Source organism: Gorilla gorilla, chromosome 16, assembly GCF_029281585.2.
Source record: "Gorilla gorilla gorilla isolate KB3781 chromosome 16, NHGRI_mGorGor1-v2.1_pri, whole genome shotgun sequence".
NCBI lineage: Eukaryota > Metazoa > Chordata > Mammalia > Primates > Hominidae > Gorilla > Gorilla gorilla.
The window spans coordinates 65,071,376-65,098,178 of record NC_073240.2 but is presented as its reverse complement, the minus strand read 5'-3'; the positions used below and the strand labels follow the sequence as shown (position 1 = coordinate 65,098,178).

Genomic DNA, 26,803 nt, shown 5'->3' with positions numbered 1-26,803 from the left:
AAAAACAAAAAAACACAGATTGCTGGTCCTCACCCCCTGAATTTCTGATTCAGCTCATCTGGGGTAGGGCCCCCAAATTTCCATTTTCAGCAGATTTGCAGATGATGTTCATGCTGGTGACCTAGGGACAATGCTTTGAGAATCACTGTACTAGAGATTACATTCACTTGATTGTATCCCTTGTAACTGCTAATTCTTTTCCTGTAGCCCCTTTTCTCTCCTCCTTAACTTTTTCCCTTCAGAATCCTGCACTTTAACTCTCCCCTTTTCTTGGAAGTACTTTTTTTTTGAGATGGAGTTTCGCTCTTGTTGCCCAGGCTGTAGTGCAGTGGCGTGATCTTGGCTCACTGCTACCTCCACCTCCTGGGTTCAAGCCATTCTTCTGCCTCAGCCTCTCAAGTAGCTGTGATTACAGGCATGCAGCACCATCCTTGGCTAATTTTGTATTTTTAGTAGAGATGGGGTTTCACCATGTTGGTCAGGCTGGTCTCGAACTCCCAACTTCAGGTGATCCACCAGCTTCCACCTCCCAAAGTGCTGGGATTACAGGTGTAAGCCACCGCGCCCGGCCAGAAGTGTTTTTTTTTTTTTTTTTTTTGAGACCAAGTTTCACTCTTGTTGCCCAGGCTGGAGTGCAGTGGCACGATCTCAGCTCACCGCAACCTGCACCTCCCAGGTTCAAGCGATTCTCCTGCCTCAGCTTCCTGAGTAGCTGGGATTATAGGCATGTACCACCACACCCAGCTAATTTTGTATTTTTAGTAGAGATGGGAGTTTCTCTGTGTTGGTCAGGCTAGTCTCTAACTCCTGACCTCAGGTGATCTGCCTGTCTTGGCCTCCCAGTGTGCTGGGATTACAGGTGTGAGCCACCGCGCCCGGCTCAAGTGTTTTTAACCATCAAGTTGTTAGACGTCCCATGCCTATGCTTACTTAGAAAATGGTTCTTGCACATCTGTAGAAGTCCTAATCTTGCTATCATACTAAATATCACTTCACATCCATTAAGATAGCTATTCAAATACACACACAGAAAGTAAAAAAGTAGTGAGGATGTGGAGAAATTGGAACTCTATTTATTGCTGGTGGGAATATAAAATGCCGCAGCCATTGTGGAAAACAGCTTGGCAGTTTCTCGAAAGGTTACACATAGGACTACCATATAGACCCAGCAGTCCTCTCTTAGGCATATATCTAAAAGAATCAAAAACAGGGTTTGAAACAGATGTTTGTACAGTACCTTTATAACAGCATTCATAATAGCCAACCAAGTGCCTGTTGATAGATGAGTGGATAAACAATATGTAGTATATACATACAAAGGAAGGAAATTCTGACACATGCTATGACGTGGATGAACTTTGAAAACATACTTAGTATAATAAGTCAGACACAGGACAAATGTTGCATGATTTCATTTATGAGCTACCTAGGATAGACAAATTCAAAGACAAAGTAGAATAGAGGTTATCAGGGGCTGATGGGGCAGAGAAAAGCAGAGCTGTTGTTTAATGGGTACAGAATTAATGTTGAGGATAATGAGAATATTTTGGGTATAGATACTGGAGACTGTTACACAATATTGTGAGTGTGTTTTCATGCCACTGAATTGTACATTTACAAAAGGTTAAATTATAAATATTATGTTGTATATATATTTTATCACAGTAAAACAACAAAGCCAGGTGAGTTCACATCTGTAATCCCAGAGCTTTGGGAAACTGAGGTGGGAGGATTACTTGAGGCTAAGAGTTTGAGACTGGCCTAGGCAACATAATGAGACCCATTCTACAAAAAATAAAATAGGCATGGTGGTACCTGTAGTCCTAGCTGTTCGGGAGGCTGAAGTGGTAGAATAGCTTGAACCCAGGAGTTCGAGGCTGCAGTGAGCTATCATGGTACGACTGCATTTCAGCCTGGGTGACAGAGCAAGATTCTGTCTCTTAAAACAGACAAAAATGTTAGTATATTACTGGAAAAACTTATTAGAAGTCTTTTTTGGTGATGAAGTTTCACTCTCATTTTTTTGTCATATGTTTCTATGAGTTCTGCTTGCTTTTGTTTTTTTGTTTTGTTTTGTTTGAGATGGAGTCTCGCTCTGTTGCCCAGGCTGGCATACAGTGGCAAGATCTCAGCTCACAGCAACCTCCACCTCCCAGGTTCAAGCGATTCTCCTGCCTCAGCCTCCTGAGTAGCTGGGATTACAGGTGCCTGCCACTGCGCCTGGCTAATTTTTGTATTTTTAGTAGAGATGGGGTTTCACCATGTTGGCCAGGCTGGTCTTGAACTCCTGACCTCAGGTGATTTACCCGTCTTGGCCTCCTGAAGTGCTGGGATTACAGGTGTGAGCCACTGCGCCCGGCCGAGTTCTGCTTTTTTCAAAATAACAAGCATGTGTTTCTGAATCAGAAAAAAGTAAATAATATGTTAAAAAGACATATGTGAATATTTATAAAATATGTTTATGTGAAGGATTTTCTGTAATGTAAATCTCACTAGTTAAAATTTTTATATTACTTGAGTAGATGATTTTTCCATAGAATCGTGACTAAAACTGAGTTTTCCATGAACTGTTACTAACCTGTAAACTTCCTCTCTAATAAAAGTTATATTTTCCTTGCTTATAGATGCTTTCTAGTTTGTTATATCTATGTCAGTTATTTTGAATCTCTTACATTTTCAGATCAAAAATTAATTATTATTGTTATTTTTTTGTTTGAGATGGAGTCTTTCTAAGTTGCCCAGGCTGGTCATGAACTCCTGGGCTCAAAGTGATCTTCCCACCTCAGTCTCTTGAGTAGCCGGGATTATAGGCACATACCATAGGACCTGCCAAAATTGTTATTTAAATTTATCAATTAAGCATGTTCAGTGACATAGGTAAGTATTGAGTGCAGGTAGCATTTATGCTGACTTCAGTAGAATTCCTGGGCTTTAAAACAAATAAGAAAGGAAGAAAGGAAGTATGTAGAGTGTGGCTTATACACTTTGAGGACATTGTGGTTTTGCTTTGTAATTTTCTTGTGAATAGAATAAGGAGTGAAATGAGAGAGATCGAATCTAGTTAATCAAGATAATTTGTCAAGTAAATTTCAGTTACTTGAAAACAGTCAATTCAATTTTACATTTGTTTACTCTGTTTTGGGCATGGTGCTTTGAACGGTTTAGGTACGTAAGTCAGAGAGCAGTCCCTAGTCGCATAGAGTTCCATAGAATAGTTTGGTAGGCAGATAGGTAAAAAATAGCCACATAAATCGATAGATGGATATATGAATTAAGATGAATATTATTCATTCATGCTCCATAAATTTATTGAGCAACTGTTATACTATGTGTTAGGCCTAGTGTAGGTACTGGGGGTATAGTGACAAACAGGAAATATTTGTGCTTGCATTGAAAGAGATTACTGGGATGTTGCAGGTAAATTTTATTTTCTCCTTATTCTTAGGTTTTTGAAATGAAATGACTAGGACAATACAGGAACAACAGCAAGAATTTGTTGACTTTCAGCCTTAGAGAACTCAAGTGAGGATGTAGCTTGTATGACAGTCTAGTATTTTCTTGATCAACAGAAAAGGTTGAAATTCTAATTGTTTCCATCAACATTAGAATGATTCTTTACTACTAAGCTTGTGATAGGGTTTTTAAAAAAAATAATAATTGTTAAAATTGGTTATTAAAGCTTAAAATTCAAATCATCAATCACAAAGTAAATATCCATGAAAGAAATATACTGATTCTTTAGGAGGTAGATAGTGATGAGGCAGTTAATGGAAAAATCAAGTCAGTAATTTCTTGGGACAATCATCAAGGCCGCCTTTTTGTGTTTCTATAGGCAGTCATGGTGACTGACTTTGTTACCAAAGTGCAGTTATCAAAGCCCTTATTTTTTTAAGAAAAAGTATAACAATTGAAAGAAAAATGAGGATCAGGACCTTTGTGGTACTTTATTTTTATGCCAGTAAGAAGTGTCTGTGGCTCCTCAGTGCTGGCTTCATCTTGATTGTTTTATTATTTATTTTCCTTGAGTAGGGAAGGAAAGCCGTCTTCTCAGATAACGTTATGTTTTTATTGTTTTAGCCTAACTTTGCTTAAAAAAATTTTTAGTGAGGTAGACAAAACTCTTTATCAGGTATTGAAATATGTTTTTCCTAAAAGCATGTATTAGGCTACCCTTCTCACACAGGATGTGTTCTGAAATGACAGGTAGATTTGCAGCAGATTCTCATTTTCTTTGTAGATTATGTGAACTGAGCAGTACTTGCAAAATAAGTCAATAATCTGAATCTTTGTAATAACTCTTCTGGAGTTATTAGGGAAACCACAAATGGAAATAATATTGTGGTCTCTAAGCTTACTCTAAATTAGGTAGTTATAGAAGTACACTTTTTGGTGAAGGTAGGTTTAACTGCTGTCATCTGTTAGATAAAACAGGGGTCCTGAAGCTCTGGGCCACAGACCAGTAGTGGTCCATGGCCCGTTAGGAACCGTGCTGCACAGCAGGAGGTGAGTGGCAGGTGAGTGGCAGGTGAGTGCGTGAAGCTTCATCTGTATTTAAAGCCATTCCCCATCACTTGTATTACTGCCTGAGCGCCACCTCCTGTCAGATCAATGGCAGCATTAGATTCTCATAGGAGCGTGAACCCTGTTGTGAACTGCACGTGAGAGGGATGTAGGTTATGCGCTCCTTATGAGAATCTAATGCCTGATGATTGGCCAGAGTCTCCCATCACTTGCAGAAAGGACCATCCAGTTGCAGGAAAACAAGCTCAGGGCTCCCACTGATTCTACATTATGGTGAGTTGAATAATTATTTCATTGCATAGTACAATGTAATAATAATGGAAATTAAGTGCATAATAAATTTAGTGTGCTTGAATCATCCCTAAACCATTCCCCCCTCCCCTTCACCCCCAGTCTGTGGAAAAATTGTCTTCTGTAAAACTGGTCCTTGTGCCAAAAAGGTTGAGGACTGCTGAGATAAAAGATTTTAGGCTGGGCACGGTGGCTCACTCCTGTAATCCCAGCACTTTGGCAGGCCGAGGCAGGCATATCAGTTAAGGTCAGGAGTTCAAGACCAGCCTGGCCAACATGGTGAAACACCATCTCTATTGAAATACAAAAAAATTAGCTGGGCGTGGTGGTCAGTGCATGCCTGTAATGAATGATTCATGTGGTAATGAGAAGACTGTATATCTTGCAGTTCTTGGGTAGAATGTTCAGTAAATATCTGTTAGGTCCATTTGTTCTCAAGTGCAGTTTAAATCCAGTGTTTCTTTGTTGACTTTGTGTCTCTAAGATCTATCTAGTGCTCAAAGATCTATCTATCTAGTGCTATCAGTGGAGTGTTGAAGTCCCCCATTATTATTGTGTTGCTGTCTCTGTCTTTTCTTAGGTCTAGTAGTAATTGTTCTATGAATCTAGATGCTCCAGAATTAGGTACATATATGTTTAAGATTGTAAAATCTTGTTAAATTGATCCTTTTATCATTGTATAATGACTTTGTCTTTTTAAACTTGTTTCTTTAAAGTCTGTTTTATCTGATGTAAGAACAGCTATTCTTGCTTTTGGTTTCCATTTGCATGTAGGAATCCTTAGGTGTTAGGTGAGCCTCTTGAAGACAGCAAATACTTGGTTTCCAATTTTTTATCCATTTTGCCAATTTGTACCTTTTAAGTGGCGCATTTAAGACCATTTACATTCAGCATTAATACTGAGATGTGAGGTACTGCTTTAGTCATCATGTTGATTGTTACCTAGACACTTTGTTGTCCTCATTATGTTATTTTATAGACCTTGTGAGTTTTGTGCTTTCAGGAGCTTCTATTCTGGTACATACTGACCTTTTGTTTCTTTCTTTCTTTTCTTTTCTTTTTTTTTTTTTTTTGAGATGGTGTCTCACTATGTTGCCCAGGCTGGTCTTGAACTCCTGGGTTCAAGTAATCCTCCCACCTCAGCCTCCCAAAGTGCTGGGATTACAGGCATGAGCCACTGTGCCTAGCCATTGTTTCAAGATTTAGACCTCCTTTTAGCATTTCTTTTTTTTTTTTTTTTTTGAGATGGAGTCTCACTCTTGTTGCTCAGTCTGGAGTGCAATGGCGCAATCTGGGCTGACTGCAACCTTGGCCTCCTGGGTTCAAGTGATTCACCTGTCTCAGCCTCCCGAGTAGCTGGCATTACAGGTGCCCGCCACCATACCTGGCTAAGTTTTGTATTTTTAGTAGAGACAGGATTTCACCATGTTGGCTAGGCTGGTCTTGAACTCCTAACCTCAGGTGATCCATCTACCTTGGCCTCCCAAAGTGCTGGGATTACAGGCGTGGGCCACTGCTCCCAGCTAGTCAGGGAAATTTTCTTCAATTATTCCCTCAAATCAGTTTTCCAAACTTTTTGGTTTTTCTTTTCCCTCAGGAACACCAGTGATTCTTAGGTTTGAACATTTTACATAATCTCATTTATCTTGTGGGCTTTGTTCATTTCTAAAAATTCTTTTAAAAAAATTTTATGTAACTTTAAACATAAAAGTAAGATATTTTGCTTATATGAGCAAGAAAAATTTTAAATTATTTTTCAACTACTTTTTTTTTTTTGATACAGAGTTTCGCTCTGTCACCCAGGCTGGAGTGCAATGGCGTGATCTCAGCTCACTGCAACCTCCACATCCCAGGTTCAAGCGATTCTCCTGCTTCGGCCTCCTGAGTGGCTGGGATTAAAGGTGCCTGCCACCATGCCTGGCTAATTGTTGTACTTTTAGTAGAGACGGAGTTTCACCATGTTGGCAAGGCTGATCTCGAACTCCTGACCTCAGATGATCTGCGCACCTCGGCCTCTCAAAGTGCTGGGATTACAGGTGTGAACCACCACGCCTGGCCTAAACTACTTTTTTAAATGTTAAAAATATTTTCTTGGGCCAGGCATGGTGGCTCACACTTATAATTCCAGCACTTTGGGAGGCTGAGGTAGGTGGATCACTTGAGGCCACGAGTTCGAGACTGGCCTGAGCAACATGGCAAAACCCTGTCTCTACTAAAAATACAAAAATCAGCTGGGCATCCTGGCACACACCTGTAGTCCCAGCCACTTAGGAAGCTGAGGCACAAGAATCACTTGAAACCTGGGAAGTCGAGGTTGCAATGAGCCAAGATTGTGCCACTTTGCTCTAGCCTGGGTGACAGAGCAAGACTCTGTTTCCAAAAAAGCTATTTCTTTTTGTAGTTCATGGCTTAAAACACTACAAAACTGAAAGCTGAGATGCAAAGGTTTTTATTCACATTTAATGAGGTAAAGTGTGATGTAATATAAGATATGACATGATGTGGGTAGCACCACTGGAATCAGGGCAGATATGAGCTTGAACCAACTCTCTGTCTCTCTGTCCGTCTCTGTCTCTGCCATTTCTTAGCTGTGTAGTATTAGGCCAGTTACTTATCCTCTCTAATCTTTTCTTTTATGTAAAGTGATAATAATCATACCTCTTTCATAGGATAGTTATTAAGATAGTCCAGGTGAAGAGTCTTGCATAGTGCCTGGTATGCAGTAGGCACTTAAAAGATGCTTGTCTTATTACTGTAAAAATTTAGAGATGTGATTTAAGGCCTAAAGTTATAATAGTTAAAGGTAGTTATAATTATGGAGCTTTTAAAACCTTTATTTAAAGTAGTTGTGAATCTACTTCTCTGCTATTTGAGTAAATTTGTTATAGAAATGATTATATAATTTTTTGTGATTCTGGGGCTATAAGAGTTTCTCTTGGTATGAAGTAAGTAAGCCATTATAATACGAGAATAAGGCAGTGCTAACAGCTATCAGGATATGTGCATTGTCTTTTAGGCAAGCTCACCACCTGTATACCTTCTCCAATTAATAGAATTTGGAGTTGTTTTTACTGAAAATAATGAAAGATGAGTCTGAAAGCTGAGCATATACATTTGTAGAATTCAAGTGGATGCCTGCTATGCTGCTTATGAGTGAGATAATGTAACTGTAGCTATATCCCAGTGAAGGTAAAATATCGCTAACAACCACTTGAAATTGTGTTGCTCCATTCTCCTTAAAATATACTTTTATTACTGTGTAGCTGTAGGGGATGATTATAGGAAAAAGTGTCCACTACCCAGATGTCACAAATACTGAAAACAACAACAGAATTCTTTATTAAATCCTGTATTAATCAAGTTCTCATGATTCAGATGCTTTTTATGTGTTCAATAGTTACCCTGCTAACACATATTACAGAGTATCAGACTGTATGGTAATAATTTCACTGTACAATACAAGCTAATTTAGTAGGATTCTATTGATGTATTCAAAACTTGAATATTTTACATGAAAATGTACTTATTCCCTAAAAGAATAAATTTTCTTATAATACCATGTGCATTTGTTGCACAGTCAGCAGTGACTCTTAAGAACCATTAAAGAAATTTCATGGAGTTCCTTTATAATTAGGCAACAAGAATATGTGGTCCTAGGGTGTATTAGTCAGGGTTCTCCAGAAGGACAGAACTAATAGAATATATGTATATATGAAGGGGAGTTCATTAAGCCGAATTGACTCACACAGTCACAAGGTGAAGACTCACCATAGGCCATCTGCAAACTGAGGAGCAGGGAAACCAGTCTGAGTCCCAAAACCTCAAAAGTAGGGAAGCAGACAGTGCAGCCTCCAGTCTGTGGCCGAAGGCCTGAGAGCCTCTGGCAAACCACTGGTGTAAGTCCAAGAGACCAAAAGCTGAAGAACTTGGAGTCAGATGTTCTTCGAGGGTAGGAAGCATCCAGCATGGGAGATAGATGAAAACTGGAAGACTCAGCAAGGCTGCTCTTTCTGTCTTCTTCTGCCTGCTTTATTCTAGCCATTTTGGCAGCTGATTAGATGGTACCACCCAGATTAAGGGTGGGTCTGCCTCTCCCAGGCCACTGACTCAAATGTTAATCTTCTTTGGCAATACCCTCACAGAAACACCCAGGAACATTACTTTGCATCCTTCAGTCCAATCAAGTTGACACTCAGTATTAACCATCGCATAGGACAATCATATGCTTCGGTATTTATAGGTTTGGATAATCAGTGTAGTGTTTATAAATACATGGTAGTGTAAGTCAGGGGCTTTTGAGTCAGGATGTCAAGTATCTACCTGACAAAAGTGTCAGAGCCTCTACTGCTTTCTAGTTTTGTTACGCATCTTACTTGGTTTCCTCATCTGTGAAGTGAGAATTATAGTAACAGTATTACTATCTATAAGGTAGTGGAAGGATTTAATGAATTAATATATTTAAATCATTTAAAGTGTACCTGGTGCATAAAGGCCCAATAAGGTTTAGATGGTGTAGTTGTTACTGTTCTACAATGTGACAGATGTCTTAAAGCAAACTATTTTTATGGAACAGTAAAATCAGCTGGGAAAAGAGAGGCTTTGTTTTAAGAACACTAGTGTTCCTTTTGCATTTCCACATAGCTATAGAGTGAGAAGATAAGGGGATAATGGCATTTTGAAGGAAGGAGGGGAGTAAATATAACTTTAAAGATTTTAATTGGATGGGTGAAATTGTTTATATGTTTTAAGTATAGTCAGTAATTGGCCAGGCACAGTGGTTCATACCTGTAATCGCAGCACTTTGGGAGGCCGAGGCGGGTGGATCACCTGAGGTCAAGAGTTTGAGACCAGCCTGACCAACATGGAGAAACCCCGTGTCTATTAAAAATACAAAATTAGCTGGGCGTGGTGGCACATGCCTGTAATCCCAGCTACTAGGGAGGCTGAGGCAGGAGAATCGCTTGTACCCAGGAGGCGGAGGTTGCAGTGAGCCGAGATTGTGCCATTGCACTCCAGTCTGGGCAACAAAAGTGAAACTCTGTCTCAAAAAAAAAAAAAAAGTATAGTCAGTAATTAAATAATTTTTTGAGACTGGACAAAAGTTAAATAAAAGTAAACTAGTAATTATATTCAATGTCATAGCAGATTTTAAACCACAGCTTTTCAGGTTGCCAGTAAATACCACACAAAAGCAAGAGGAGGCTGGTTGTGCTAGCTTACGCTTGTAATCCTAGCACTTTGCGAGGCCAAGGCAGGAGGATCACTTGAGGCCAGGAGTTCAAGACCAGCCTGGGCAACATACTAAGACTCCATTTTTTAAAAAGAAAAAAGGAAAAATTAGCCCAGCATAGTGGCGTGAGCCTGTAGTCCTAGGTACTCAGGGGGCTGAGACATGAGGATTGCTTGAGCCCAGGAGTTTGAAGCTACAGTGAGATGATTGTGCCACTGCACTCCAGCCTGGGCAACAGAGCGAGGAAAAAAAAAAACAACCCAAAAACAAAACGAGGAATGTAAAAGTGCAGTGCATTTTACAATGTTATGATTAAAGTGAACTCTATCTTAAATTTTATAATAACTGACTTTATTTTACTTACTTATTTATTTTTTGAGATAGGATCTCCTCTGTCACCCAGGCTGGAATGTAATGCCACAGTCTCCTGCTCACTCCAGGCTCTGCCTCCTGGACTTAAGTGATCCTCCCACTTCAGCCTCCTGAGTAGCTGGGACTATAGATGCGCACTACCATGTCTGGCTAATTTTTGTATTGTTTAATTTATTTTTTTGCTAGAGACAGGGTTTCACCATGTTGCCCAGGCTGGTCTTGAACTACTGGGCTCAAGGGATCAACCCATCTTGGCCTCCCAAAGTGCTGGGATTACAGGCATGAGCCACCATGCCTGGCCTGTACTAAATGAGATTAAAAACTTGCTTTGGGCCAGACATGGCGGCTCATGCTGGTAATACCAGCACTTTGGGAAGTCAAGGCGGGAGGATTGCTTGAGCCCAGGAGTTCGAGACCAGCCTGGGCAATGTAGTAAGACCTTGGGCAATGTAGTAAGACCTTGTCTGTATTTGAAAAAAAAAAAAGAGAGAAAAGAAAACTTGTTTTGCATGCATGTACCAATTGAGAGTATAGTATGTGCTTCAAAGGAAAAAGGTTTAACTGTTGAACAGCTTTAGGAGAAATAACCAAATTGCTTTGTGGGTATTTCATGCACAAAACTAGGAAAGAGAAATGAATATGGGAGGATTCAAGTTATAATAAGACTTTATGCTCCATGAGAGGAAGATATTACATATTACAGAATATTGATTTCAGAAGGCAAAAGATATTTACTACTTATGCTCCATGAGAGGAAGATATTACATATTACAGAATATTGATTTCAGAAGGCAAAAGATATTTACTACTTATGCTCCATGAGAGGAAGATATTACATATTACAGAATATTGATTTCAGAAGGTAAAAGATATTTACTACTTAGAGTAATTTAGTTAAGAAAAAAGAAAAAATACAGTAAAATGTTAGATAAGATCCAATTAGAGCCTACCAGGCACTCTTGTGAGGTTTGTTACTGCCTTCTGTGGTTTATCAGTAGCTTAGCGGGAACTATAGAAAAATAATTCAGGCTTTATGTCCCAAATCATAACTCTAACTCCCTCCATTCTTCTCCACTTTCAGTAGGTGGAGGAAAGTCTTGCTCAGGGAAAATTTAACAATATGGTCATTTCATAATTAGAAAACTTTATTAATACTGGTGTTAGGTGTTTGACCAGACACTTTTAAATTTACCGTGTTCATGGCTTCCTTAGTTGAGTACAATATCAGAAGCAGCTGTCTTCATATTAGCCAATAGCCCATAGATTTTTAGTAATTTTGTGCATGATATATTATGGCCATTTCTCTTTATATTATAAAACTGTCATAGAAATGCTTTAATTAGGCTGGGTGCGATGGCTCGTGCCTGTAATCCCAGCCCTTTGGGAGGTTGAAGCAGGAGGATCGCTTGAATCCAAGAGTTTGAAACCAGCCTGGGCAAACATAGCACAACCTAGTCTCTTCCCCCACCAAAAAATAGAAAAATTAGCTGGGCATGGTGGTATGTGCCTGTGGTCCCATCTGCGGGGAAAGCTGAGGTGGGAGGATTGCTTGAGCCCAGGAAGTTGAAGCTCCAGTGAGCCATGATTGCACTGCTGCACTCCAGCCTGGGCAACAGAGCAAGTCCCTATCTCCAAAAAAAAAAAAAGAAAAAAAGAAAAAAATGCTTTTTTTTATTTCAGTGGGTAATAAGCTGTTATTTTGTGTGATGCTCATTTCCTTAAATAATACATTAAATTGTTATTTTTTGTATTTGAAATTGAAAAATGGGAATTTTTCTCTTGAATAAGAAACAGAAATGAATTAAACTTATTACCAATAGTAATCATACTATTCTGAATTTCTCTATAGAGAACATTATAAATATCTCATACTTTTGCTTTTATATTACGAATTTGTATTGTAGGGTGAACAAGATACTTTTTAATCTTAAACAGGATATTTTCCTTTGTGTTTTGTGAATTCCCACCCTTGTTTTTGGCAATGTAGATCACTTACGCTAAAGATTTAAAAAGCCATATTTCACTTTTAAGAACTTGAGACCAGAGGTTACAAACTGGTGGTGTGGACAGTGTTTAAAATTTTTTAAAAATTAATTGCGAACATATAAAAACTGGGAGATTTTATTAAAATTTCAGTGTTAAGCAACTTCTGAAAACTCAGAGCTGGCAACATTGCATGGGACCCATATTCTTTTTTTTCTTTTTTTTTTTTTTTTTTTTGAGATGGAGCCTTGTTCTGCCACCCAGGCTGGAGTACATTGACACGATCTCAGCTCACTGCAACCTCAACCTCCTGGGCTCAAGCGATTCTCCCGCCTCAGCCTCCCAAGTAGCTGGGATTACAGGCACTTGCCACCACGCCTGGCTAATTTTTGTATTTTTGGTAGAGACAGGATTTCCCCATGTTGGCCAGGCTGGTCTTGAACTCCTGACCTCAAGTGATGTGCCCGGCCCCATATTTTTATATGGCAAAATTCAACAGGAGCAGAAATAGCCGTACCCATTAGGTGGGACACCCACTATTCACTTTGCCACTCTACACCTTCCCAGTAAAGAATCAATATCTGGTACTTCTGAGCGTTGTAACCTCTTCATTAATGCATTTGTTTTTTTGACGTGTGCCTGTTTCAGTGGAATTATCTAGAGAATAAGAAAAAGGGCCTGGTGCAGTGGCTCACTCCTGTAATCCCAGCACTTAGGGAGGCCAAGCATGTGGATCGCTTGAGCCCAACCTGAGAAACATGGTGAGACTCTGTCTCTACAAAAACTAAACAAAAATTAGCCAGATGTCATGGTGCTAACTTGTTGTACCAGCTACTCAGGAGGCTGAGGTGGGAGGATTGCTTGAGCCCAGAAGGTTGAGGCATCACTGCACTCTAACCTGGGAAGCAGAGTGAGACCCTGTCTCAAAAAAAAAAAAAAAAAAAAAAAAAAGCCCTGGTCTACTTAGGCAGTCATTTATTTTATACAAGCAGTATTTTTCTTTTATGCTTTATTCAAAATAAAGGTGTTACATTTTATGTCTGTAACACGAATGCAGGGGGTGAAGCATGATAGCGGATTGCCTGAGCTCAGGAGTTTAAGACCAGCCTGGGCAACACGGTGAAACCTGGTCTCTACTAAAACACACACACACAAAATTAGCTGGGCATGGCAGCATGCGCCTGTAATCCCAACTACTCAGGAGGCTAAGGCAGGAGGATTGCTTGAACCTGGGGGGCAGAGGTTGCAGTGAGCGAGATCGTGCCACTGCACTCCAGCCTGAGCAACAGAGGGAGACTCCATCTCAAAACAAAACAAATTCAACGAACTGAAATAAGCTTATAATAATTTAAAATTCAGGCAAGTATTGCTTCCATAAAGCAATCACCTCAAGAAGGAGCTGCTACTCAAAGCATTTTTGGAAAAAAAAAGGTATATTTCCTTTGAATAGTCTCAGGATGCCTGATATCCTTTGAGAGTAGATGCATTTTAATAATAGTAATACATGTAATTTGACAAGAAAATCAAATGGGACAAATTTTATTAAGTAGTGAGAAACCAGCTCAAAGTCTAACGTGTGAGACTCTGGATGATACCAGGTTTTATCCAGCATCACAGTAAATTTGAACCTCATTAGAAACATTTGTCCAAAGTAAATAGTTCTCTGGAAAAGATGATATTATAAATGTAAGTTTAGGTCAGGCGCAGTAGCTCACGCCTGTTAATTCCAGCACTTTGGGAGGCTGAGGCAGGCGGATCACTTTGAGCCCAGGAGTTGGAGACCAGCCTGGGCAACATGGCAAAACATTGTCTCTAAAAAAAAGTACAAAATTTAGCCAGGTGTAGTGGTGTGTGCCTGTAGTTCCAGCTACTCCGGAGACTGAGCAAGAGATCACTTGAGCCTGGGAAGTAGAGGTTGCAGTGAGCCAAGATCATGTTGGCCAGGCACGATGGCTCATGCCTGTAATCCCAGCACTTTGGGAGGCCGAGATGGGCAGATCACCTGAGGTCAGGAGTTCCAGACCAGCCCGGCCAACATGGTGAAACCTCGTTTCTACTAAAAATACAAAAATTAGCCAGGCTCGTTAGCATGTGCCTGTAATCCCAGCTACTTGGGAGGCTGAGGCAGGAGAATTGCTTGAACTTGGGAGGCGGAGGTTGCAGTGAGCTGGGATTGCACCACTGCATTCCAGCCTGGGTGACAGGGCGAAACTTTGTCTCAAAAAAAAAAAAAAGATCATGCCACCACACTCCAGTCTGGGCAACAGAGTGAGAGCCTGTCTTTAAAAAAAAGAAAGAAAGAAAGAAAGAAATACAAGTTTATACTCAGCAGCCCTTCAAACTTTCCTCCCTCCCAAAATAATATGATATAATGAATTAACCAAAAAACAATAATACCAAAGCATCACTAGCAAAGAAAACTTCAGAGTGATGAAAACCAGGTAACTGCCCTAATCTCATGCCACAAATTTCTAGAAATGTCTTTCAGAAACAGTATTATTTAGACCAGATGGAAAGAAAATCATTTGCAGCTATTTTTTTTGAGCATACACTGTTGTTAGAACCACATAAAATTTAGAAACCCCTACTGATAACGTCACGGGAAGAAGAAAGTTAGTTGGGTATATAATTCAGTTGTGTCTTGAGGCCACAACTACAAAGCCATTAAAAAATATATATATATGATTAATTTATTTGTAAAAATTTTTATGTAAATATATATGTCCCTCCTCTTTGATAAAAGCTCTTAATATCACAGTTGGCTTACTTCTACCTGGAAGAACTCCCCACCTAAGTTGGATAAGGTTTAGAAGTGAAGTCATTAGGTGAGAAAATTGGCAGCAGTCTCGAAATCCTTTTCCCAGCTATGTAGCAGTTGCTTAAGCCCCTAGCTTCCTGTCCATCTTTGTCAGGTGAAATGAATGAATCAATTAGAGAAACTGGTATTATTTACCAGGTAAACTCAAGAAAAATCAATTGCACTAATTGTAGGCTAAAGATAGACCACGTTTGAAATCTCCCAGTTGAAAAATTATTTTAAAAACAGACATGAGGCTGAATGTGGTGGCTCACACCTATAATCCCAGCACTTCGGGAGACTAAAGTGTAAGGATTGTTTGAAGCCAGGAGTTTGAGACCAGCCTGGGGGACATAGTGAGACCACGTTTCTGCAAAAGAATTTAAAAATTAGGTGGGTGATGGTATGCCCCTGTAGTCCCAGCCATCCTGGGCCATCCTGGCCAACACAACGAAACGCTGTTGAAAACAAATAAGTAAAAACAGATGAAATGTAATTCACCACATTAAAAAAAAAAAAAGAGAGAAACCTTATCACTTTGATGGATACAAAAAAAGTATTTGATAATATTCACTAATAGTTCATAATAGGAAAACCTTCACAATAGGATTTAAAAGGAACTTAATCTGATAAAGACTCTACAAAAATTCTATAGAAAACTTTAGGCCGGGCACAGTGGCTCAAGCCTGTAATCCCAGCACTTTGGGAGGCCAAGGCTGGCGGATCACCTGAGGTCAGGAGTTTGAGACCAGCCTGGCCAACATGGTGAAACACTGTCTCTACTAAAAATAGAAAAATTAGCCGGGCGTAGTGGCGCACACCTGTAATCCCAGCTACATAGGAGGCTGAAGCAGGAAAATTGCTTGAACCTGGGAGGCGGAGGTTGCAGTGAGCCTAGATTATGCCACTGCACTCCAGCGTGGGCGACAGAGCGAGACTCCATCTCAAAAAAAAAAAGTTCCATGTCTCTAAAGGCTGTGACATGGTAATAGCAGCAATAATACGAATTATGATGTAGCAGGACAAGCCAGAGACAAAACCCCTCAGACACCAAAGGGCTTTATTCGGCCGGGAGCATCAGCAGACTTAGGTCTCAAAAAACCAAGCTCTCCAAGTGAGCAATTCCTGTCCCTTTTAAGGGCTTACAACTGTAAGGGGGTCCACGTAAGAGGGTCATGATCGATTGAGCAAGCAGGGGGTACGTGACTGGGGGCTGTATGCACGGGTATTCAGAATGGAACAGAACAGGACAGAGATTTTCATGATGCTTTTCCATACAATGTCTGGAATCTATAGATAACACAAGCAGTTAAGTCAGGGCTTGATTTTTAACTACCAGGCCCAGGGCTCAGAGCTGGGCTGTCTGCCTGTGAATTTCATTTCTGCCTTTTAGTTTTTACTTCTTTTTTCTTTGGAGGCAGAAATTGGGCATAAGACAACATGAGGGGTGGTCTCCTCCCTTTATGATAGACAAGCTGTATTAACTTTTTTTCTTTTCTTTTCTTTCTTTCTTTCTTTTTTTTTTTTTTTTTGAGACAGAGTCTTGCTCTCTCGTCCAGGCTGGAGAACAGTGGCATGATTTCAGCTTACTGCACCCTCCACCTCCTGAGTTCCATTGATTCTCCTGCCTTAGCCTCCCAAGTAGCTGGGACTACAGGCGTGTGCCACCATGCCCGGCTAATTTTTGTAGTTTTAATAGAGACAGGTTTTGCCCTGTTTTCCAAGCTTGTCCTGAACTCCTGGCCTCAAGTAATGAGCTCGCCTTGACCTCCCAAAGTGTTGGGATTACAGGCGTGAGCCACCGAGCCCAACCTGCATTAACTTTTTCTGTTTGTTTGTTTGTTTGTTTTAAAAAGCAAAACTGAGTGCCAGTGGCTTATGTTTTTAATCCCAGTGCTTTGAGAGGCTGGGGTTGGAGGATTGCTAAAGGCCAGGAGTTCAAGGCTGCCATGAGCTCTGATCATGCTACTGCACTCCGGCGTAGCTGACAGAGCGAGACCCTATCTCTTAAAACAAACAAGCAACAACAACAAAACCCAAATGTGTGCTTTAAATAGATAAATTGTATAGTAGGTGAATTATATCTTAATAAAGCTGTTTTTAAAAAACACAGATTTGACCCATGGAGAAATTTTGCCCCAGAAAGGGGGCATAAATATAGTATTCAAGTGAGGAAGAGCATTCAGTGTGTTAGAAGAAATTTTAAGTCACTCGAGGGAGGGATAATTAGCTCCTTTGAAAAAAATTTGTGGACATGTTAAAATCACTGCACAGATTTTTTTTAGAAAATTGTTTCAGGAGGACAGTTGTGAGGCCAGTGTACTTTTGGCTCAATGGGAATGAATGGGTAAGTGAGTGGGCAGGCAGGATCATTTGGTTGGTGTGGCAGAAGGGAGGAGGGCTCAGGCTTTTTGGATTCCTTTGGCTGTGTTTGACAGTGTGACCTAGTCAGTGAACATAATTCTGTGAGGCTCAGCGTCCTCTTTGAAAAGGAATAATTGCCTTTACTAAGGCAAGTAATTCCAGTTTGACTCCACTGAATAGGTCACACAGCACCTAGAGTCAATCGTTTAGAAAATGTAAATGCTTTTTGTAAAGCTAAATCCCTTTAAGCATAAATGTCAGTACCATTCTTAAATGTCTTCTTATTGGACTATCAGTGACCTATAAAATCCTGAACAATGGACTCCTGCTACCTCTTTACTTTGCTCATTGTAATCCCCGGCGTTGCTGGTCTTCTTTCACCAAAAGCCTTTCTTGATAGGCTGCTGCTTTTCCCTTTCTGGAAACTGTGTTCCCTAGCTCTTGACAAGGTTGGCTCCATCTCTTCCTTGAGGACACTGTTTAAATGTGGCTTCTAATTTATGTTTTCACAACAGTGTACAAGGATTCCCTCTTCTTCTCATCCGCACCAATACTTGTTATCTTTGGTCTTTTTTGTAATTGCCATCTGACAGAGTAAGAATGTAAGTTAGTATTCCTATTATGGAAAACTGTATGGAGGTTTGTCAAAAAACTAAAAATAGAATTACTACATGATCCAGCGATACCACTTCTGGGTATTTATCCAAAAGATTTGAAATCAGTTTGTTGAAGAGATGTCTGCTTTCTTATGTTCATTACAGCATTATTCACAATAGCCAAATTATGGAATCAACCTAAGTGTTCAACACATGAATGAATAAAGAAAATGTACACACACACGCACACACACACACATATACATATTCAGCCTTAAAGAAGGAATTATGTCATTTGTGGCAACTTGGATGGAATTGGAGAATATTTTATTATGCTAAGTAAAATAAGCCAGGTACAGAAAAACAAACACCGTGTGTTCTCACTTTTGTGTGGAATCTAAAACAATTGAACTCATAGAAGCGGAGAATAGAATGGTGGTTACAGAGCCTGGAGGGTTGAGAAAGTGGTGAGACCATGGTTAAAGGGAACAAAATCTCAGCTGAGGGATATGTTTTTTTTTTTTTTTTTTAATTCTGTTGTACAGTGTGGTGAAGATAGTTTTTGTACATTTTAAAATTGCTGAGAGAATAAATTTCAAATATTCTTACCACAAAAATGTTAAGTATTTAAGGTAATGGATATGTTAACTAGCTTGATTTAATTATTATATATTATATTCATAAATTATAACATTACTTTGTACCCCTTACATTTATATAATTATAAATTGTCAACATACAATTTTTAAACTTTTAAAAAATAAATGTGTCTTCTAATAAAAGGCTTCCCACCCCTCTATCTAAAACCCTTCCATGCTGTGCATGGTGACACATGCTTGTAATCCCAGTTTCTCAGGAGGCTGAGGTGGGAGAATCTCTTGAACCCATGTGTTCAAGGCTGCATTGCACTGTGATCTCACCTGTGAACAGGCATTACACTCCAGCCTGGGCTACATAGCAAGAACACATCTCTAAATATGAATAAAATAAAACTTTCCTCTTTGATTTCACCATAATCCTTAGTTTAGCAGATCTTTGATATGTAGCATCGTCCCGATTTGTGTTTTTTTAATTCATGTGTTTGTGAGGCCCTCTCTACACTAGAAGTTCTGTGAGCAGAGGAGCTGTATATGTCAAGTTCACTGTTATATCCTCAGTGGAATAACCCAGTTTTAGGCACATAGGAGGCACTCACTGAATAGTTATTTATTATTATTTTTTTTTTTGCCATATACCTACAACCTTCTAACTTTTATTTTTAAGATTAAAAAAAAAGTTCTTGGTTTTTGGGGTTTTTTTTTTTTTCTCCCAGCAGGAGATTTTTTTTCTTACTTTTAAAAAATTATTATTAAACTTTAAGTTCTGGGGTACCTGTGCAGAACATGCAGTTTTGTTACATAGGTATACACGTGCCATGGTAGTTTCCTGCACCCATCAACCCGTCACCTACATTAGGTATTTCTCCTAATGCTATCCCTACCCTAGCCCCACACCCCCCAACAGGCCCCAGTGTGTGATGTTCCCCTCCCTGTGTCCATGTGTTCTCATTGTTCAACTCCCACTTATGAATGAGAACATGCGGTGTTTGATTTTCTGTTCTTGTGTTAGTTTGCTGAGAATGATGGTTTCCAGCTTCATCTATGTCCCTGCAAAGGACATGAACCCATCTTTTTTTATGGCTGCATAGTATTCTATGGTGTATATGTGCCACATTTTCTTTATGCAGTCTATCATTGATGGACATTGGGGTTGGTTCCAAGTCTTTGCTATTGTGAATAGTGCCACAATAAACATACGTGTGCATGTGTCTTCATAGTAGAATGATTTATAACCCTTTGGGTATATACCCAGTAATGGGATTGCTGGGTCAAATGGTATTTCTAGTTCTAGATCCTTGAGGAATTGCCACACTGTCTTCCACAATGGTTGAACTAATGTACACTCCCACCAACAGTGTAAAAGCATTCCTATTTCTCCACATCCTCTCCAGCATCTGTTTCCTGACTTTTTAATGATCACCATTCTAACTGGCATGAGATGGTATCTCATTGTGGTTTTGATTTGCATTTCTCTAATGACAGTGATGATGAGCATTTTTTCATGTTTGTTGGCTGCATAAATGTCTTCTTTTGAGAAGTGTCTGTTTATATCCTTTGCCCACTTTTTGATGGGGTTGTTTGTTTTTTTCTTGTAAATTTGTTTAAGTTCTTTGTAGATTCTGGATATTAGCCCTTTGTCAGATGGATAGATTGCAAAAATTTTCTCCCATTCTGTAGGTTCACTCTGATGATAGTTTCTTTTGCTGTGCAGCAGCTGTTTAGTTTAATTAGATCCCATTTGTCAATTTTGGCTTTTGTTGCCATTGCTTTTGGCATTTTAGACATGAAGTCTTTGCCCATGCTTATGTCTTGAATGGTATTGCCTGGGTTTTTATCTAGGATTTTTATGGCTTTAGGTCTTACGTTTAAGTCTTTAATCCATCTTGAGTTAATTTTTGTATAAGGTGTAAGAAAGGGGTCCTGTTTCAGTTTTCTGCATGTGGCTAGCCAGTTTTCCCAACACCATTTATTAAATAGGGAATCCTTTCCCCATTTCTGGTTATTGTCAGATTTGTCAAAGATCAGATGGTTGTAGATGCGTGGTGTTATTTCTGAGGCCACTGTTCTGTTCCATTGGTCTATATATCTGTTTTGGTCCCAGTACCATGCTGTTTTGGTAACTGTCGCCTTGTAGTATAGTTTGAAGTCAGGTAGCGTGATGCCTCCAGCTTTGTTCTTTTTGCTTAGGATTGTCTTGGCTATGCAGGCTCTTTTTTTGGTTCCATATGAAGTTTAAAGTAGTTTTTTCCAATTCTGTGAAGGAAGTCAATGGTAGCTTGATGGGGATAGCATTGAATCCATAAATTACTTTGGGCAGTATGGCTATTTTCACGATATTGATTCTTCCTCTCCATGAGCATGGAATGTTTTTCCATTTGTTTGTGTCCTCTCTTATTTCCTTGAGCGGTGGTTTGTAGTTCTCCTTGAAGAGGTCCTTCACATCCCTTATAAGTTGTATTCCTAGGTATTTTATTCTCTTAGTAGCAGTTGTAAATGGGAGTTTACTCATGATTTGGCTCTCTTGTTATTGGTATATTGGAATGCTTGTGATCTTTGCACATTGACTTTGTATCCTGAGACTTTGCTGAAGTTGCTTATCAGCTTAAGGAGATTTTGAGGCATGGTCTCACTCTGTCGCCCAGGCTGGAGTGCAGTGGTGTGATGTCAGCTCACTGCAACCACCACCTCCCAGGTTCAAGCAATTCCCGTGCCTCAGCCACCCAAGTAGCTGGGATTACATGCATGCACCACTGCACCTGACTAATTTTTATAGGCGTGAGCTACCAAACCCCGTGGCTTTTTTTTTTTTTTTTTTACTTTTTTTAAAAAAGACTGGCTCTCACTGTGTTGTCCAGGCTGGAATGTAGTAGCTATTCACAGGCGTGGTCATCATGCACGTCAGCCTCGAATTCGTGGGCTCAAGTGAGCCTCTCACCACAGCCTCCTAAGTGTCTGGGAATATATGTGTGTGACACCACACCTGGCTTCACAAAATATTTGTTGATTGAACTAGGAACACTTTGAATAAATGTAGTGGTTTGTATTTTTCCTTTTTGACACCTGGAAATTATCCAAACTCCTTCTGTAATTGCTTTTATTCTTTAAGATTCATTTATGTAGAAGTAGTATTTTAAAATGCGTGTGTAGGCTGGGCATGGTGGCTCATGCCTGTAATCCCAGCACTTTGGGAGGCTGAGGCAGGCGGATCACCTGAGGACAGGAGTTCGCAACTAACCTGGCCAACACAGTGAAACCCCGTCTGTACTAAAAATACCAAAATTAGCTGGGCATGGTGGTGCATGCCTGTAATCCCAGCTACTTGGGAGGCTGAGGCAGGAGAATCCCAGGAGGTGGAGGTTGCAGTGAGCTGAGATCATGCCACTACACTCCAGCCTGGGTGACAGAGCAAGACTGTCTCAAAAAAAAAAAATAAAATAAAATGCATATGTATATATGTTTTTCTTTTTTCCTTTTTTTTTTTTTGAGATGGAGTCTAGCTCTCTTGCCAGGCTGGAGTGCAGTGGTGCGATCTCTGCTCACTGCAACTTCCGCCTCCAGGGCTCAAGCGATTCTCCTGCCTCGGCTTCCTGAGTAGCTGGGGTTACAGGCACGCGCCACCACACCCAGCTAATTTTTGTATTTTTAGTAGAGACGAGGTTTCACCATATTGGCCAGGATGGTCTCGATCTCCTGACCTCGTGATCTGCCTGCCTTGGCCTCCCAAAGTGCTGGGATTACAGGCATGAGCCGCTGTGCCCGGCCTCTTTTCCTTTTTTTTGAGACAGAGTGTTTCTCTGTCACCCAGGTAGTAGCACAATCATAGCTCACTGCAACCTCGAACTCCTAGGCTCAAGGGATCCTTTCACCTCAGCCTCCCAAGTAGCTGGGACTATAGGTACACACCACCATGCCCAGCTAATTTTTTTTTTTTTTATAGAGACACAGTCTCACCACATCACCCAGGTTGGTCTTGAACTCCTGGGCTCAAGCAGTCCTTCTGTCTTGGCCTTCCAAAGTGCTGGGATTATAGGTATGAGCCACCGTGCCCAGGCTAAACTTTTTTTTTTTTTTAAACAGTTATTTAAATCTTCTTTTCTTGCAGTACAAGATACAGTACATTTCACATATGTCCCTTTTCCTGTTGGAAAAGGTGAATCAAGTGGAGGGAAGTAAATTGATGTTGAGGCTGAGAATAAAATTGCAGATTTCTAGCCTTAATTTTCTACCTCTCACCTACTTTGTGCCTCTGTAAATAGGCTGTTTCTTCATGGCCAGGAAAAAATGAAATAGCTGACTATTGACAATTCCAGAAAGCACCCAGATAAGAATACTTAGAGTTGGATTTAAAACAAAACCTACCCACCCCTTTTTTGGGGAGAGACAGGGTCTCTCTGTCTCCCAGGCTGGAGGGTAGTGGTGTGATCACAGCTCACTACAGTCTTGACCTCCTGGGCTCAAGTGATCTTCCTGCTTCAGCCATCCAAGTAGCTGAGACTACAGGCATGTGCCACCCTGCTAATTAAAAAAAAAAAAAAGTCTGTTTGTAGAGATGGGGTCTCAGTATGTTGACCAAGCTGGTATTGAATTCTTCGGCTCAAGCGATCCTCTTGTCTTGACCTCCCAAAGTTCTAGGATTATAGGCATGAGCCACCACACCAGGCCAAAATCAGTTTATTGGCCATAAGTTTTCATCTTTTGATGTTCTCTCACGCCATTTAAAATGGGTGAAAATTTGGGTTATAGTTTTCTAATGACTGTTGCTTTTTCACAGTGATCACAATGATAACACATGGCAGATAATTAGGGCAGGATATACCTTAAATGTCTGTTTCCCAAAACAAGCAATTACAATGCCCTTCTTATGTACTCCTTTTAGCACCTCGCCATAGCACTAATCACAGTGCATTGTAGTTGCTTGTTTACTTGTGTAGTAGCTCTAGTAGCTCGGTGAAGGTTGTCACATTCACCATTTTATTTGCGGGGTACTTGTGACAGGTACTATAGTCATGGTACTTTTGATTATCTTTTTCTTTCTACTCAGAATGGTGGCAAGAATTATGATATCTGGAGTTTGGATTTTTTTAGCCTTGTGAGATCTGTTCATTGGTTGAAAACCAAGATTGAGAACTCATTTATTTGTGTGTGTGTGTGTGTGTGTGTGTGTGTGTGTGTGTGTTTTATTAACTAAGTATTTGAGAACTTACCATGCTAGGCCCTGCAAATAAAATGGTGAATGTGACAACAGTTTTTACCTTCACAGAGCTAATACGTGAGTAGACAAGCAATTACAGTGCACTGTGATTACTGCTATGGTGAGTTACTAAAAGGACTACATAAGAGGGGCACTGTAATTGCTTGTTTTGGGAAATAGACATTTAAGGTGAAAACTAAATATGAGCATAAGTTAACATAATGAAGAGCAGAGAGAAAGGAGGACCCAGGTCCAGGGCCTTTTGGAAGCCTTGAAGTAAGTTTGATATTCATTAACATAAAATATAAGGGAACAGTTAAACAGAAATTAAGCGGAAGAGGTAAGCAAGTGCCAGATCTGGAATGACCTCAAGCCATATAAGGATTTTTTTTTTTTTTTTGAGACAGAGTCTCACTCTGTCGCCCAGGCTGGAGTGCAGTGGCGTGATCTTGGCTCACTGCAAGCTCCGCCTCCCGGGTTCACGCCATTCTCCTGCCTCAGCTTCCCGAGTAGCTGGGACTACAGACGCCTGTCACCACGACCGGCTAATTTTTTTGTATTTTTAGTAGAGATGGGGTTTCACCATGTTAGCCAGGATGGTCTCTATCTCCTGACCTCGTGATCCACCCGCCTCGGCCTCCCAAAGTGCTGGGATTACAGATGTGAGCCACTGCACCTGGCCAGGATTTTGTTTTATCCTAAAGGAAGTCGGAAGACTGGAAGAGGCTGCTAGAGAGTTGAGGATCCTCAGAGGTTGATGAAATCATAGAATGAGTACAATGAGAGTAAATGAGTGAGAGGGCTGGAAGGCAAATAAAATCAAAGTGCCACTGTATTTTGCTTTGGCTCCCTTACTTTAATAATGAACAGCTGTTCTAAAAATGTGTATATAACTAGTGGGGCTGGGCATGGTAGCTCATTCCTGTAATCCCAACACTGTGGGAGGCCAAGGCTGGAGGATCTCTTGAACCCAGGAGTTTGAGACCAACCTGGGCAATATAGTGAGACCTCGTCTCTACAAAAAAATATAATAAACAAAAATGTACAACAGGTAGAACAGATGAATTTATGAAATTGAGATTAGTTGTTTTCACTGAAAAAAGTAAGGGATCTGAAGGTGTAAACCCAAAGACATAAATTTTATTTATAATTTACTTTTTAGTTGTAGGATCCAGTCATTTCCAGAGATCAACATTATAAGGAAATAAGATAAAAATAAGTATTATAGATTAAGTGGACAGTGTTTTCTGTGCCTTTTTGGCAAGTAGAAGACAAAGAACATTTTTTTCCCCGACCACATAAGAGTAAGTTGCTGACAGGCAGGGCGCGGTGGCTCACGCCTGTAATCCCAGCACTTTGGGAGGCTGAGGCGGGTGGATCATGAAGTCAGGAGATTGAGACCATCCTGGCTAACACGGTGAAACCCCGTCTCTACTAAAAATACAAAAAATTAGCCAGGCGTGGTGGTGGGCACCTTTAGTCCCAGCTACTCGGGAGGCTGAGGCAGGAGAATGGCGTGAACCCGGGAGACGGAGCTTGCGGTGAGCCGAGATTGCACCACTGCACTCCAGCCTGGGTGACAGAGCGAGACTCCGTCTCAAACAAAAACAAAAACAAGTAAGTTGCTGACAAGATGTTTCATAAGTCCCCGTACTTTAGTGTACTACTAAAATGTAGTCTGAAGATTAGATATACTGTGGTGTGTATGTATATATATATGTACATGAAATACAGTAGTGTATACTAAATAGAGACAGGGTTTCGCCACCTTGTCCAGGCTGGTCTTGAACTCCTGTCCTCAGGTGATCCGCCTGCCTCAGCCTCCCAAAGTGCTGGGACTACAGGCATGAGCCACCACGCCTGGCCAATATTTTGTAGTTTTGAGCATAGATTTTTGTACAGGTTTTGTAATATAGCTTCCTAAGTTTCTTGTTGCTTTTTTTAGATAGAATTATTACTTTAATTAACAGGCTTTATTTTTAGATTTTTTTGGTACAGTTTTAGGTTTACAGAGAAATGGAGTGGAGAGTACAGAGTTCCCCTATATCCCCTAACACTCCTCCACCCCCGTTTTCCCCTATTATTAATGTCTTGCATTACTATGCTACATTTGTAGTAGTTAACGAACCAATATTGACACGTTATTAACTAAAGTCGGTAGTTTACATTAGATAGAATGTATTACACTATTTGTATTATACATTCTATGGATTTGGACAAATGTATAATGACATGCATCTACCATTATGGTATCATACAGAATAGTTTTCCTGCTCTAAAAATCCCCTGGGCTCCACCTGTTCACCCGCCTGCCTCCCCACCCAGAATATCTGGCAACCATTGATCTTTTTACCATCTCCATAGTTAGGATTTTTCTAGAATGTCATAAATTTGGAATGTAGTATTTAGCTTTTTCAAATGGATTTCTTTCACTTAGCAATATGCATTTTAGGTTCTTCTATGTCTTTTTGTAGCTTTCAATAATTCATTTCCTTTTATTGCTGAATGATATTCCATTGCATGGCTATACCACAAATTTGTTTATTCATTCACCTATTGAAGGAAATCTTAGTGTTTTCATTTTTTGACAACTACAAATGAAGCTGCTGTAAACGTTTAGGTGGTGGTTTTTGTGTGGACTTAAGTTTTCATTTCGTTTGGGTGAATACCAAGAAATATGATTGCTGGGTCATAGGTAAGAGTATGTTTAGTTACATAAGAAACTGCCAAACTTTCTTCCAAAATAGCCGTACCATTTTGCATTCTCACCAGCAGCGAATGAGAGTTCCTATTGCTCCATATCTTCCTTAGCATTTGATGTTGTCAGTGTTTTGGATTTTCACTATTCTAATAAGTGTA

The 26,803-nt window shown here is 40.1% G+C and overlaps 1 protein-coding gene across 20 annotated transcripts in view; it reads left to right on the top strand.

The window, feature by feature from the left end:
* The window catches only part of CSNK1G1 (casein kinase 1 gamma 1), a 180,499-nt gene that overhangs the window by 17,003 nt on the left and 136,693 nt on the right, over window positions 1-26,803 (top strand). The window contains exon 1 of one of the 20 annotated variants that reach the window (XM_063698615.1): window positions 4,742-4,794. The exons of 17 other annotated variants lie outside the window; for them this stretch is intronic. The gene's annotated coding sequence lies outside the window, so the exon portion shown is untranslated. Of the gene's footprint in view, window positions 1-4,741; window positions 4,795-16,262; window positions 16,393-26,803 lie in introns of those variants that run through there. 2 more of the 20 variants (XM_055362547.2, XM_063698616.1) reach the window with 2 other exon arrangements.